General features: G+C 42.9%; 1 long non-coding RNA gene across 1 annotated transcript; it reads left to right on the top strand.

Moving 5' to 3' along the window:
- The first annotated feature begins 500 nt into the window (after nucleotides 1–500).
- LOC311522774 lies at nucleotides 501–15,354 on the top strand. The gene is made up of 6 exons (XR_014712179.1): nucleotides 501–623; nucleotides 8,260–8,293; nucleotides 8,574–8,608; nucleotides 9,910–9,971; nucleotides 11,180–11,254; nucleotides 14,569–15,354. It is a non-coding gene; the product is annotated as an uncharacterized lncRNA (long non-coding RNA).
- Nucleotides 15,355–16,178: the final 824 nt, after the last annotated feature.

Raw genomic sequence — 16,178 nt, forward strand, 5'->3', positions numbered from 1 at the left:
TCAAAATGAATTATGCCACTTGTTCTTTTCATTATTCCTTCTGACTCAGTTGACTTAGAGATATCAAAAATACTTGCTGGAATTTCAGGTTGCAAAGACTTTTATCTTTCCTGAGAGGTACTGATATCTAAGATTGCCTTCTTACAGGCCTTCACAACAACTTTTATAGATCCCTGAGTTTCTTGTAACAAACAGCACAACTGCGGATGGGTTTGTTACATGTCTGGCTTACTCATTCTTTGCCCCTCTTTCTTCTCACTCTCACAACACCTACTAATTGCTGTTCATTTCATTTCTTGTCTTAAACCTGCAATATTTAATTTCTTATCAAAACTTCCATCAAAATGTTTTATGACTTGCTTTTTACATGCTTCATTACTGACAGTTTCTTCAAATCCCCCATTCTCTCCCTCCAAATCCTCTGTGTCTGATACTTCTTCTATTCTTAACTCTCCAGATTGTTCAGTTTCCTGTTGTTCTTCCTGTCTGAGTTTAGCTCTCAATCTGGTGAGATTCTACCTCCACTTGTTGTGGGTTGTTCTTTCCCAGGTCCCACCATAGCTACTGGAATATCTGGAATTATATTTACAACATATACAGGTGGCAACTCCCAGGGGAGACAGGTTTGTAGAAATTTTGGTGGTGCCTCCCAAACTCCACCCCCCGCCTGCTAAGACTCTGGGAGGGAGTTTGTGGGGGAAGGAGGGAGGTCTAGGGTGCAGGCCCTGGCCTGGGGCAGGGGATTGGGGTGCAGGATGGGTGAGAGGTTGGGCTCTGGGATGGAGTTTGGGTGCTGGGTGCAGGCTCCAGGCTGGGGCAGGGGGTGAGGGGTGCAGGAGGGGGTGAGGGGTGCAGGCTCTGGGAGGAGGTGGGGGGCTGGGGTGCTTACCTGGGGCTCCTAGGCAGGATGGGCTGGGGGGTCTCTGTGTGCTGCTACCACCAGGCACTGCCCCGCAGCTTCCTAGACAGACCCACCCCAACCAGGGGCTGCAGGGAGGGGCTGGCAGCAATGTGGAGCGAGCAGACAGGAAGCTGCTCAGCTCCACTGAGCTGCCGGTGGTAAGTGTGGGCCCCAGGCTGTTTTAAATGGCCCAGGTGATGTGGGGGGGGACGCCCGGGGGCGGAAAGAGGGGCCGAGGGAGAGACCAGTGCTGGAGCTGGGCCCATGGTGCCTGGGCGCATAGAACTTGCTGCCCATGGCAACTCCATCTCCATACAGTTATCCTCCTCATCTACTCACATCTGCTAATTTTCACCTTCAATATTTATTACCTGATAATACATAGCCTCCAGAATGTCAGAAGTTTGTTCTAATACCTGTGTTCTTTGAGCCAGCTCTGTTGTTCTCACTTCTTGCCCAAATGAACGTCCCTGACCCATTGCTCTGTCTCTCCACATCAGAATTTCATAACTAGCCTTTTGTAACTGTTGCTTGCTGTAGCTTAGGTGTCTTGCCAAACTGTCCTTTTGATCCAGGAGTATGGAATTTACTTCTCTTGTCCTACTAAGTTGTTCTCTCAGGGTATGTCTACACTACGGAATTAGGTCGAATTTATAGAAGTTGATTTTTTAGGAAGCGATTTTATACAGTCGATTGTGTGTGTCCCGACTAAGCGCATTAAATTGGCAGAGTGCGTCCACAGTACCGTGGCTAGTGTCGACTTCCGGAGCGTTGCACTGTGGGTAGCTATCCCGCAGTTTCCACCTCCCATTGGAATTCTGGGTTAAGCTCCCAATGCCTGATGGGGCACAAACATTGTCGCGGGTGGTTTTGGGTACATGTCGTCAGTCGCCCCTCCCTCTGTGAAAGCAATGGCAGACAATCGTTTTGCGCCTTTTTTCCATGCGGACGCCATACTGTTTTCAGCAGACAGTGCAGTAGGACTGCTAACCATCGTCATCGAACCACCACTTCTGTTGCAACTCTGCTCTCCTGTTCTTGTCTTGATAGCGAATTTCTCCATGTTGGCTGTCATGGACTCCCACTTCCGCTCTGCTCTCCTGCTCTCATGAATCCACCTCACAGGTCCTCTCATCATTCTCTATAAATATCTATTCTCGTGGCATCCGTCATCAGCCACCGCTTCCACTGCAACTCAGCTCTCCTGCAGACGCCATACCATGGCAAGCATGGAGCCCGCTCAGATCACTGCAGCAGTTATGAGCATTGTAAACACCTCGCACATTATCCTGCAGTATGTTCATTACCAGAACCTGCAAAGGCAGGTGCAGAGGCAACGGTAGCACGGTGACGAGAGTGATGAGGACATGGACACAGACTTCTCTCAAAGTACGGGCCCTGGCAATTTGGACATCCTGGTGGCAGTGAGGCAGGCTCATGCTGTGGAACACCAATTCTGGGCCCGGAAAACAAGCACAGAGTGGTGGGACTGCATAGTGTTGCAGGTCTGGGTTGATTCCCCGTGGCTGTGCATGCATAAGGGCACTTTCATGGAACTTTGTGACTTGCTTTCCTCTGCCCTAAAGCGCAAGAATACCAACATGAGAGCAGCCTTCACAGTTCACAAGCGAGTGGCGATATCCCTCTGGAAGCTTGCAATGCCAGACGGCTACCAGTCAGTCAGGAATCAGTTTGGAGTGGGCAAATCTACTGTGGGGGCTGCTGTGATCCAAGAAGCCAACACAATCACTGAGCTGCTGCTCTCAAGGGTAGTGACTCTGGGAAATGTGCAGGTCATAGTGGGTGGCTTTGCTGCAATGTGATTCCCTAACTGTGGTGGGGCGATAGACGGAATCCATATCCCTATCTTGGGACCAGACCACCGTGCCAGCCAGTACATAAACTGAAAGGGGTACTTTTCAATGGTGCTGCAAGCACTGGTGGATCACAAGGGACGTTTCACCAACATCAATGTGGGATGGCCAGGAAAGGTACATGACACTCGCATCTTCAGGAACTCTGATCTGTCTGAACAGCTGCAGCAAGGGACTTACTTTCCAGACCAGAAAATAACCACTGGGGATGTTGAAATGCCTATAGTTATCCTTGGGGACCCAGCCTAACCCTTAATGCCCTGGCTCATGAAGCCGTACACAGGCAGCCTGGACAGTAGTCAGGAGCTGCTCAACTACAGGCTGAGCAAGTGCAGAATGGTGGTAGAATGTGCATTTGGACATTTAAATGCGCGATGGCGCAGTTTACTGACTTGCTCAGACCTCAGCGAAACCAATATTCCCATTGTTATTACTGCTTGCTGTGCGCGCCACAATATCTGTGAGAGTGAGGAGGAGACATTTATGGCGGGGTGGGAGGTTGAGGCAAATCACCTGGCCACTGATTACGCGCAGCCAGACACCAGGGCGATTAGAAGAACACAGCAGGGCGTGCTGCGCATCAGAGAAGCTTTGAAAACAAGTTTCATGACTGGCCAGGCTACGGTGTGACAGTTCTGTTTGCTTCTCCTTGATGAAAACCCACCCCCTTGGTTCACTCTATTGCCTCCGCAAGTGGTGATCAAAAGGGGGAGGGTGGTTGGCTTACAGGGAAGTAAAGTCATTGTTGTTTCAAATTCATGCATTCTTTATTAATTTGTCACACAAATAGGGGGGATAACTGCCAAGGTAGCCCGGGAGGGGTGGTGGAGGAGGGAAGGACAAGGCCACATTGCACTTCAAAACTTTCTGAATGCCAGCCTCTTGTTGCTTGGGCAGTCCTCTGGGGTGGAGTGTTCTTGGGCGTCTGGGTGAGGAGGCTATAGAACTTGGGGAGGAGGGCGGGCAGTTACACAGGGGCTGCAGTGGCAGTCTGTGCTCCTGCTGCCTTTCCTGCAGCTCAACCATACGCCGGAGCATATCAGTTTGATCCTCCAGTAGCCTCAGCATTGCATCCTGCTTCCTCTCATCATGCTGCTGCCACCTCTCCTCTCACACGTCCCTCCTGTCCTCATGTTCATTTTGTGCTTTCCTGGACTCTGCCATTGCTGGCCTCCACGCATTTTGCTGAGCTCTTTCAGTGAGGGAGGACTGCATGAGCTCAGAAAACATTTAATCACGAGTGCATTTGTTTTGCCTCTTTTCCGTGCTAGCCTCTGGGACAGACATGATAAGGGGAGCGTTGAAACATTTGCAGCTGTGGGAGGAAAAAAAGGGAGAGTAGTATTTAAAAAGACACATTTTAGAGAACAATGGGTAGACTCTTTCACGTGAACCAAGCTGTTAACGTTACATAGTACATGTGCTTTTGGTACAAGGTCGTATTTTGCCTCTTATATTGAGGGCCTTCCAGTTTGGTGTTGAGAGACCACACACACAGGGCCAGGCAACAGAATTCGGAGTGCAGGCAGCCATGGTAAGCCACAGTCTTTTGGCTTCTTTAACCTTCATAACATGTGGGAATGGTTTCAAATAGCAGCGCCCCCATTTCCCATGCCAAGCACCCGTTGTGTTCTCCATTTAAAAGGAGGGGCTGTGGTTTTTGGGTTAATGTGCAGCACAAACCCAACTAACCCCCCACACCTCCCAATTCTCTGGGATGATTGCTTCACTCCTCTCCCCATCGCATAGCTAACAGCAGGGATGATTTTTTTTCAGCCACAGGCAAACAGCTCAGCAGGAACGGCCACCTCTGAATGTCCCCTTAATAAAATTCCCCTATTTCAACCAGGTTTCAGAGTAGCAGCCGTGTTAGTCTGTATCCGCAAAAAGAAAAGGAGTACTTGTGGCACCTTAGAGACTAGCAAATTTATTTGAGCATAAGCTTTCGTGAGCTACAGCTCACTTCATCGGATGCATTTCAACCAGGTGACCATAAATGAGATCACTCTTCTGAGGCTAACCCAGGGAGATAAAGAACAGATGTTGCTTGATGCCAGCAAACATGGGAACATACCCTGCCGTGCTTTTTTATGCAATGATTCCAGACTACATGCTACTGGCCTGGTGTGGTAAAGTGTCCTGTCATGGAGGATGGAATAAGGCTGCCCTCCACAGAAACCTTTTGCAAAGGCTTTGGGAGTACCTCCAGGAAAGCTTCATTGAGGTGTCCCTGGAGGATTTCCACTCCATCCCCGGACACATTAACAGACTTTACCAGTAGCTGTACTGGCCATGAATGCATCCCAATTCTTCAGAGCAAATCAAACATTAAACACAATTGCTTTTAAACGCTGTACTGTAGTTACAAATGTGCACTCACCAGAGCTGCCTTCTCTGCCTTCAAGGTCTGAGAGCCTGCCTTGGGAGGGTATTGGATCCAGGGTGATAAACAGTTCCTGGATGATGGGGAAAACAGTTTCATCCTCCTCCTCCTCCTCCTCCTTGTCCCCTAAATCCTCGTCCCTGTTGTGTGAGACTTTCTGCTTCCAGGAGTCCACATACAGGTTGGGGCAGTGGTAGGGGCACCCCCTAGAATTGCATGCAGCTCATCATAGAAGTGGCATGTCTGGGGCTCTGACCCAGAGCGGCCGTTTGCCTCTTTGGTAGGCTTGCCTGAGCTCCTTAATTTTCACACGGCACTGCACAGGTTCCTGTTGTAGCCTCTGTCCTTCATGCTCTTGGAGATTTTTTCTAATATTTTGGAATTTCGTCTTTTGGAACAGAGTTCTGATAGCACGGATTTGTCTCCCCATACAGCGATCAGATCCAGTACCTCCCGTTGGGTCCATGCTGGAGCTCTTTTGAGATTCTGGGACTCCATGGTCACCTCTGCTGATGAGCTCTGCATGGTCACCTGTGCCACGCTGGCCAAACAGGAAATGAAATTCAAGTGTCTCCGGGACTTTTCCTGTCTACCTGGCTAGTGCATCTGAGTTGAGAGTGCTGTCCAGAGCAGTCACATTGGAGTACTCTGGGCTAGCTCCCGGAGGCCAATACCATCCAATTGTGTCCACGCTACCCCAAATTCGACCAGGCGATGCCAATTTCAGCGGTAATCCCCTCGTCGGGGAGGAGTATAGAAATCGATTTTAAGAGCCCTTTAAGTCGACAAAAATGGCTTCGTCGTGTGGACGGGTGCAGGGTTAAATCGATCTAACGCTGCTAAATTTGACTTAAACTTGTAGTGTAGACAAGGGCTCAGTGTGTCACTAGTCTCCTGCTCTCTGGACAAGGCTTGTCTTGTCTCTTCCAGTTGCTTTCTTTTAAATATTCTCCCCAGGATATTACATGCCAGATATACGTAATCCATGGCTATTCCTTTTACCTCTTGAACTTTTTTCTATACTTTTTCCTTCTCAAAGAGGGAACACATTAAATTCCAAGGATCTATGGGCCCAGAGGATGCCAGTGCTTGGTTTTCCAACTAATCCTCCCCCATGGGTTTTGATGTAGTTTCTCACAAAGGCCTCCAAGGACGTTTGTGGGTCTGTTAAAACACAGGCCTGAACAGATAATTTATTCTGTTCCATACTTTCCTTAGAAAAATTATGGAAGGTGTCTCTTCCTTGTCCTGATAAATATCTTACAGGGATTTCTCTATTTGAAAAGGGCTTGTGGTGCTTACTACTCCTGTAGCTGTTTTACAGCTGGAGTACACCGAGAGGAGGGGGGTGACCCAAGGTAACCCCTCAAAGTTTTACTTGATCCTCCATCGGTGATGCAGTCCAGAGGAGTCTAAAATTCATGGAGCTTATTAACAGATTTGAGGAGTTTATGACTTACAGATGACGGTGGAATATCTGAGTCATTCTGCCATATGTGAGTGCTAGGGTCCTTTTACACAACTGCAGTCTCCCTATTTCTTTCCCCTGAACTCAGTTCTTACAAGATCTCTCAGGTAGACAAACAAAACAACATAAAATGCAAGCAAGCATAAACGAAAGCAGGAAATCTCCATTTTAGTTCATTAGGACTTTTGATCTCTATATATTTTCTTCTCAAACTTTTGTTTCTTATTGGTTTTGTGTGTTCTCTATGGCCCTGCTGTTGGACACCAAATCTGTAGCCTTTTATTTTATTTAAGGTTAATCATACTTCAGTGGGTTCAGCTCTGGCAGCTAGAGTCTTAAGTTCAACAGAGTTTTATCTCTGTTTGTTTTAGATTTAGAGTTCATAGGAACACATGAAACCATAGGCAAATGAATACAATGACGAGCATTTATCTTTTAGTAATTTTATTAAAGTTACCGACAAAGCTATAAATGTTACAGCATATGCAATTCCTAAAGATAAGTATAATGGACCAGTTATACCTACCGACATACATCCTCCTAGATGGTGCTACTGTTGGCCCTCTCATGGCTTGACCATCAATATGAGAGTGGTCCCTGTTCTGGGCAAGCTTTTTTATATTGTGAGTTTGTCTATACCTACATTCTGCGCATGTACATGAAAGTGCCAACCCTCTTTTTCTTATTGGTTTGTGGACCCTGGAAACACAAGGGATGCCAAATTCTATAGTGTGGGTAGATTTTTGTTAACATTGACATATCACCTTTATTCTTAGGTCAGGGCACATGTTAGAGACAACATTTGGTGTCACATCATTTTATAATTTAAATTTAATCTTCCCAGCTATACTTTTGTAATATTACTGATTGGTACCTCTTTTCCATCATCTTTCAGGTTATTTCTCGGTCATTGACTTGAGTCATCATTTCTTGTTTCCAAGGCCCAAAATAGCTAAGCTAAAGTCTTGCAGGCTTCAGCCTATAGGTTTTTGCATTTCAGCTTGTCTGTCTTATGTCTACCACATAGTTCCTTTAAATACTGATCAATCTTATACTTTTATAGTCCTACAAATTAACTCTAATTAACATACAGTGACTATATGTAATATAACCTAACATCACATGATAAATGAATAAACGAATACTAAACTAAAATCATTGGTTGCATGACTTATTTCCAGTCTGAATTTGTGTAGTTTCAACTTCCAGCCACTGGAACATCTTATACCTTTCTCTGCTAGCCTGAAGAGCCCATTAGCAGATATTTGTTCCCCTCATAGGTATTTATAGAGTGGTCAAATAATCCCTTAACCTTCTGTTTAAGATAAATAAATCAAGCTCCCTGAGTCTATCACTAGAAGGCATGTTTTCTAATCCTATGATATGATAATCTTGTGGCTCTTCTCTGAACCCTCTCCAATTTATCAACATCCTTCTTGAACTGTGGGCACCAGAACTGTACCTAGCAGCGGTCACACTAGTGCCAAATACAGAGGTAAAATAATCTTTCAATTCTTATTTGAGATCCCCCTATTTATGCATCCCAAGATCCCATTAGCTCTTTTGGCTACAGCTTTGCATTGAGAAATCATATTCAGCTGATTATCCACCAAGATCCCTAAATCTTTTTCAGAATCACTGCTTCCCAGGGTAGAGTCCTCCATCTTGTAAGTATGGCCTATGTTCTTTGTTCCTAGATGTATACATTTACATTTAGCTCTATTAAAATGCATACTATTTGGTTGTGCCCAGCTTACCAAATGATCCAGATCACTCTGTATCTGTGATCTGTCCTCTTCATGATTTACTACTCCCCCAGTGTTTGTGTCACCTATAAACTTTATTAGTGATAAGTTAGGGCAGCTGGGGCTGAACTGGCTTCTATCTGCCTTAGGACTGGGGTGCGCAAAAATGGTTTAAAACCACATTTTCCCTTATCCTTTCCAGTTTTGTGCTAAGTCTGGGACAAAGGACCTACTAGTGTAAGTAAGAAACGTGTGTGTGTTTGCAGGTTTGGGCCCTTAAATGTGTGTCATTTGTTCATTATTTTTCTCTTTCATTTTCCTGTTCTATTTCTTTCTTATCCTTTTCAGAATTTGCAATTGTTTATTTCCATCCTTCCATTACCAGCTCTTCTCTGTGATCTGTTTAACCTCTGATTTACTTTTATTTTTCACTTCTCCTTAAGGATTTTAATGTATTTATTTCATTTCAGTTTATTTCCCTCTTTCCATCTTTCTCCACATTCTGTCTCTCCCCCCACTCTGCCATTAAAATAATTTATTAGGAATATTTTATTTTAATTATTCTTTTATTACTGTTGCCTCCCTTAGTTACGGTGCCTTTGTTTTCTTTTTATAGAACTGTGTTTATGGATTTCTTTTCCCCTGTTAAAATATACTCTTCAAATGTGCCCAGCTTTCTAGGGTAACCGCAACAGGGTGGTAGTTGGAAGGGTCTGAACACACTGCACGCTGAACTAAATCCCACCCGGGGGGGGGGGGGGAGAGAGAAGAAGACAGGAAAGATTAAGGGCTGAGGGCGTTTCTGTTTATGTTCCCACCCAAGCCATGGACTCCTAGTAATTCAGTGGGGCCAATTCAGAGTCAGCTGGGAGGGGAAGAGCCTGGTTGATTTGGGGGCTGTGGGCTGCCCTTCTTGCCTGCTCCCTGAGGGCAGTGGGGCAGTCTGCCTCCCCTCTCCTTACGGTGAGACAGGCCTCTCATCCACATGGAGCCATGGGTCCCTGCCCCATGGTAACTATGTTAATCTGATTGGAGCCCCCATGGCCAAGCCCTGCAGCTGCCATTTCCCCCACACACACCCAAGGGGTGCCAAGCAAAAGGTTGCTTCACTTGGTGCTTGCACAAGACTGGGTGTGGGATGGGTACATGCCTCTGACATCCCCAAGGTCGGGCACAATGTGTGACAGGGACCCAAAGTGAGGGGCAAGAGCAGGAGAGACAGGGCAACTAATTGTATAGGATGTGTGAGCATAGACTGTGTGTGTTCAGTTCTTAGGTGATCAATGGCAAATCTTTTCCCCCAAGTTTATACTGTCAGAGATATTTGTATGACGACAAGACATTTGTTTCAACTCACCTGCTCCCTGTTGCCCACATGAAACAGTGGCCTGTTTGTGATGTCACATTGGTTACTGTGGGAGTGTTAATGTTTTGATACACTTCTGTTAGATGATGTCAGCAAGTTGCATAAGGGGGAACAAAGGCTTTTCTGTTAAGATCCTGGTGTTATTCAACTTGCTTGTTTTCTTGTGCTTCAGTGAATGCCTAGAAGACTACATCTGGCCATTTAAAAGGCCACAGAAACATACATACTTTAAAGGTAAGCCTTCTATTGTTATGTTACTCCTAGTCAAACAAAATATTTACCTTTCTGTGTCAAAGGGCAGTTTAAATTAAGTTAGTAAAGCAGCGTCCTCTCATGCACCCCAGCTACTTGATGCTAATATGTTGCTGTATTCGTCTGTTACTAATTTAACCACAGAATCCTGGAAATCAGCAATAAAAGAGCCTATTATGGAATCTTGTCCCTTAGCCACTGATTATACTCTGTGGTGCAGAGCATTTTCTAGCTGTGCTTTAAATGTCTCAAGCAACAGAATGTCTTTTGGGACACTGTTGCCCAATGTGAGTAATCTCACTGTCAAGAAGTTTTTCTTGGTGTAGCCACCCTAAACTTTCTTAATTTCGTCCCATCATTAATTTACCCACAGTAGAACCTCAGATTTATGAACCCCTCCGGAATGGATGATGTTTGTAACTCTGAACAAACTGTTATGGTTGTTCTTTTAAAAGTTTACAACTGAATATTGACTTAATACAGCTTTGAAACTTTACTATGCAGAAGAAAAATGCTGCTTTCCCTTTATTTATTTATTTTTTTTTAGAAGTTGATGTTTAAATTAGTGTACTGTATTTGCTTTTGCTTTTGTTTTGGTCTCTGCTGCTGCCTGATTGTGTATTTCTGGTTCCAAATGAGGTGTGTGGTTGACTGGTCAGTTAGTAGCTCTGGTGTTTATAACTCTGAGGTTCTACTGTATTTTATTTATTATTTTTTTGCACAGTGCCTATTGCCATGGCATCCTTTGCATCTTAATAGCATCTCAATTAGAAACAACAAATTTAAATCAGTAATATTGTAGTATCTACAATGATACTTCATTAAAGCTCATTGTAAATTCATGATGGCTAATTATACTACCATTTTGCCACCCTAAGTCATTTCCCACTATCCGTGATGTTTAACCACTTCATCTTCATGTATTTATAGATGGGTATTACAATTTCTTAAATCTTCTGATAAAGAAGCAGTTCTTTTAACTTTTCCTCAATAAACCCCGGCACCATACATTTTTTTTAGTATTATTTGAACTATTATTTGAACTAGTAGTATTCCAGTCAACCTACATTTTTCTGGTGCTGCAGTGCCCAGAGTTGAATGTGATGTAGAACAGAATGCAGTATTCCAGACATAGTCAATTTATTTTGTTCATTAACTGTTTTGACAGTATCCTGATCCTGTTGTTCTAGTTTCCTTAGGTGGAGCCTTATCCAAGCATCGATTTTTTTTTTGAGTAAGGTGACAATTGGGAGTTCTGGTTAAAGGTACCAATTTTTTTAAAATATATTTTGTGTTATAATTCATATATGACAAGTGATACTACTTTAAAATGATTATTTATATAGTGCTGTAGGTATGTGTAATTACTATTTAGAGACAATTACAAAATAGTACATATCTTCCCCAAGGAACTTACTACCTGAAGGCCCAAACCTTCATGTGCATAGTTCCAACCCAATGGGACTATGTACATGAATAAGGATTACTCATGAAATTGGGACTACTTGTGTAATTAAGAATACATTCATAGATATTTAGGTCAGAAGGGACCATTATGATCATCTAGTCTGACCTCCTTCACAACGCAGGCCACAGAATTTCACCCACCTACTCCTCTCACCTATGTCTGAGCTATTGAAGTCCCCAAATCGTGGTTTAAAGACTTCAAGGAGCAGAGAATCCTCCAGCAAGTGACCCGTGCCCTATGCTACAGAGGAAGGTGAAAAACCTCCAGGGCCTCCTCCAATCTGCTCTGGAGGAAAATTCCTTCCCGACCCCAAATATGGCAGATAGGAAGGACCGTCTTCTGGTTAGTGCACTGGACTGGGAAACAGGAGATTTGGGTTTATCTCTTGGCTCCACCCTTATTGATAAGGCTTGGTCAAGACACTTAATTGCTCTACGCCTCAGTTTCCCCATCTGTCAAACTCAGATATGCCCTTTCTGTCACCTTTTATCTGTCCCTGGGACAGAGACTCTTTCTTACTCGTGTTTTTACAGTTCCTACACAATGTGACTGTCATTTCATGGTAACCTTCAGCTACTACTGTGTTACAAATAGTAAATAGAGCTAGATGGAAAACCACCTTTTCATTCCACAGGAAATACTCACTTTTTGACATTTGCCTTTGTTCTGAATCGGAACAAAATATTGAAATTTCAAAATTTCTCTCAGAAAATTTCCAAAAAATTTAACTTTGGAACATTACATTTAGATAAAGTTGAAACTTAATATAGAATAGTAAATGCTAAATTAATATATATATGAATGTTCTATTATAACGTCAAAATGAAATGGAACAAAAAGAGTAAAAAACCAAACATTTCAACCATGTTGAAATGAAACAAGAAAGTCAAAATAATTCATTCTGACATTTTTCTGTTGAAAATTCTGTCTAAATTGACACATTCCAGTGAAACATTTTGATTCTGGCAAAACTCCATTTTCTGATGAAAAATTATTCTGTTGAAAATTCTTTGACCATCTTTAATGAATAACAATATTAATTTCCTGACTACATGAAAATGGAATTAAGGTTGAAAATCCATAGCAGTAATTTAGGGTAAAATAAATTACATTGTAATTGTCCCAAAAACTGGCATTTTAAACTCAGGAAATTAAGAATTATTATTAAACTTCAATCCAACTGTGTTAAGGTATGGACATGAACAGTTAGGGCACACCGAAACACCTTAACTCTATCCTATAGTGATACCGTCCAAAAAGCATATGTTTTTGAGTAAGACATTTTAGTGCTTGTGGTCCCAAATTAGATTACATTGATTTTGAAAGATGCATTCAAATGTTTTCTTTTCCCCTAACGGTGCCACTACAGAGCAGAGTGAAGGTTGTCTGGATAAACTGCATTTCCACATTTTAACATATTTGAATTAACATATAACAGTAAAAGTAGTCCAAATAAAACTTTTTTTGGGGAAAAAAACTTTTATGAGGAATCCTTTGTCACCTTTATGTTCCTGTAGGATACATAATCACCACTAAATAGCAACTGGAGTCCTCACAAGTATAGCAGGTGCATTTAGATGCACCAAGATGCATTTAGGGTTGTGTAATATTTTAGGATGTATAGTCTTAATGTTTTCCCAGGCTGCTGGAAGAGAGAGCAAGACAAAAATAAAGGACCTGACAGCTCACAACATATGTCTCAGTTGAGGGGGGGCAGAGGAAACAACTATTATAGTGGTTCTGGCCCTGACCTTATTGGGCTGTCATGTAACCCGGGGTTCTTTCAACCCAAAGCTCTTGCTAACTTTTACTCGGTGTGAGGTGGTGTCAGGAAATAAATCAGGGGCGACACGGCTGTCTGACCGATAAATGGCTGGCACAAACAGGACAACACAAGAGTGCTTTCACTTAAAGCTAAACTTTAGTTAGTCTCAAGCACTTATACACATGTCCGCAACAGGTTAGTAAAACACCCCCAACCATTGATAATTACCAAAGCTGAGTGTGGCTCTCGAGTGGCATAGTGGCAGACGTGAGAAACACAAGATGCATCCAGAGGGAGAGTCCAGTCCTGAAGAGACCCACCACTTCAAACTTTTCCCCCTTTATTTATACATTAGTAATAGAATGACATGTCCTCTAAAGAAAACTTGTCAAGCAAGCAGTTTCAATGGTCAAGAAAGAGGCTTTCTTCTGATTCATTGATTAACCAGGTGTGGTTTTTTCCAGAGTTTGCAGCCTTGAGACCCCAATAGACATTCCTGGGACACATCCTGCTCTTCTTCTAAAATGCATGTATTAGCAACTTCAACACAATTCTTATCAGGAAGGACGTGGGGTCAAGCTGTCCTTTCTTTGGCACCCAAAACCCCTCCCTTCCCCGCTGCCTTGGTTAAACTGAGACTGCTGGATGGCCAATTTACAGCCTGCTGACTTGGCTGCTTTTCGCAATAAGCCATAGTGGTTTCAGGCACTTTACTGGTTTGCCAAAGTGTGGGACAGTCAAAGAAATCACATACTCCCAGCGTTGGGCTTCCAGAGGAAGTAGCAGAGAAAGGGGCCAGCAGGTACTGAGATTGAGCAGAGCTGGTTCTAGTTGCGTACATATGGTATCTCCCAAGCCAGTCAACAAGCAGCAGGAGTTGACCTCATTCAACATTGCCTGTTGGCGTCCTGAGAGGTTACGTGTACCCTCCGAAGGCCTGTGAATAAGACCTGGATTACTTTACACTGTTAACATCATATGGTCTTCCTGCCTTACTAATCTTCATTGTGTTCCTTATCTGGAGTCATATTTTCTTGTAGTTTAAAAGCTAGTGTCCCACACTTGCTACTTAGCCTAGCTCTATATAGATAAGTATCTGAATTCAAGACATTCTGGGCTGGGAGACAGGGGTTCTAATTTAACTTTTCTTACACCCAAGGCTACACGTGTGACTTGAGAACTGTATTGCATTTGATTGTTTTGTAAAATATAGGAGTTAGATTTGCTTTGCTGAGAGAACTTTTTTTTTCCCTGAATAGGAATTTTTCTTAGGAAGTAAAATATGTATAAATATCCTTTAACAGTACCTGCCCAAATTAACCCCTATTTTCTATCTGTCTCACTAGGTTCAAGATGGCAGATTGCAGCTGCCTAATGTGGGGAATATTTTGGCTCATCGTCCTGGTGTTTTTTGGCTGGCCCTTAAGCATTGTCTTGGGTGGCCTCTATGGATTCCTCTCCCCTCTCACTACCTTAATAGGACTGGATGACTTCAGTGAAGCACTGCTGAAGGGAGTAAATCTGGGGAGACAGTGTGCTAAGAATGTACAAAATGGCAAGCCCCTTTGCTGAGCAATAAATACAGAATTTCAGCTGACAAGCATTTTACTGTGTACTGCACTGGATTTCACAGAGTTATTCTGTTAACCTTAAAATGTTTGCATTTCTGTACAAAAGTTGTTTGGTTCTTGGATAATGTATAAATGGCACTTGATAATCTCTGAAGGAAACTCTAGCAGTGCTGTTGTTTTGTCTTTTAAAACCATTCTTCCTGTTTCTGCAATGAGCTATGATGCCGACTTTACTTGTTTGTGTACACAAATTGAAATTAGAGAGAAGCCAGAACTGAAACTCCAGGCCTAAACCTCAAATTCATGTTAGGATTAGCGGCCACAACTCTCAAAACTTGGGTTCCAAACTGTGGGCACCCACATTTGAAAACATTGTCCCAGAGCTCAAGTCAGTCTAATGGGCCTAATCAAGAGACGCTCACATTTGGAAAGATGGGAATCTGCGTTTGAACCCTGTTTGGGGGAATATTTGGCTCCTGAATTTTATTTGGCCTTGTTATAAAATATGTGAAAGTTAGATTGGGCGTTCTTGTCAGATCACTGTTTCATTTTAGTATTCATTCATTCATGTATATATTTAAATGGATACATAGCTTAATTGTTTATAGTAGTCATTCGTTTTCTTTCCACTTTACCATTTTGTTTAATGCTAATTTACTAGGCATATTTATGATGGCAACTTTGTTTGAGAGCTTGCTACACTGAAATATTAATTTCAAGTATCTTCATAAATCAGTTGTCATAAATACAGACATTAGAGTTTCTTTTGCTTTGCCATTTTCTTATTTTATGATACACTAAACTATAAGCTTGAAACATTATCTAGCCAGTTGTCAAGAATCTTTAAAGACATGCTAAAATTTATGGAAACCAAGTGTTCTAAAAGTTTTCATTCTGTCTTTATATAGCTTATCTTTGCTGCGTATCTCCTCTCATATTTTTGTTACAGTGAACATTTGTATGGAACGTTATCTTTGGGTTTAGAAGAGCTTATCTGTTCCTGCTGCAGCGGACATTAGTTGGATGTTACTGAATGGGTATTCATTACACGGCAGGGTGAAATTGGCATATACTTTCCTGGGCATTTCCAGTAATCGCTTAGAGACACGACCTCTGAAAGCCAATTGCCCAGTGGTTAAGGCACTCACCTAGGATGTGGGAGGCCCATGTTCTAGCGCCTTGTAGTAACTTGGACCTGGTTTTCCTCCAGCCCTAACCTCTGGACTAGTGGCTATTCTGGGGGATCTCTTTGGTTTTGACCAGAAATTCCAACCTGGACTTGAGAAACATTCTCAATTAAATTTTAATTGAAACCAGCATGTTTCTGCAAAATTTCAGATTCAATGAATTAACATTTTCTAATGGCAAATTGTTTTGTCAAAAAA

Source organism: Lepidochelys olivacea (genome assembly GCF_965140295.1).
Source record: "Lepidochelys olivacea isolate rLepOli2 genome assembly, chromosome: 6".
Classification (NCBI taxonomy): domain Eukaryota; kingdom Metazoa; phylum Chordata; order Testudines; family Cheloniidae; genus Lepidochelys; species Lepidochelys olivacea.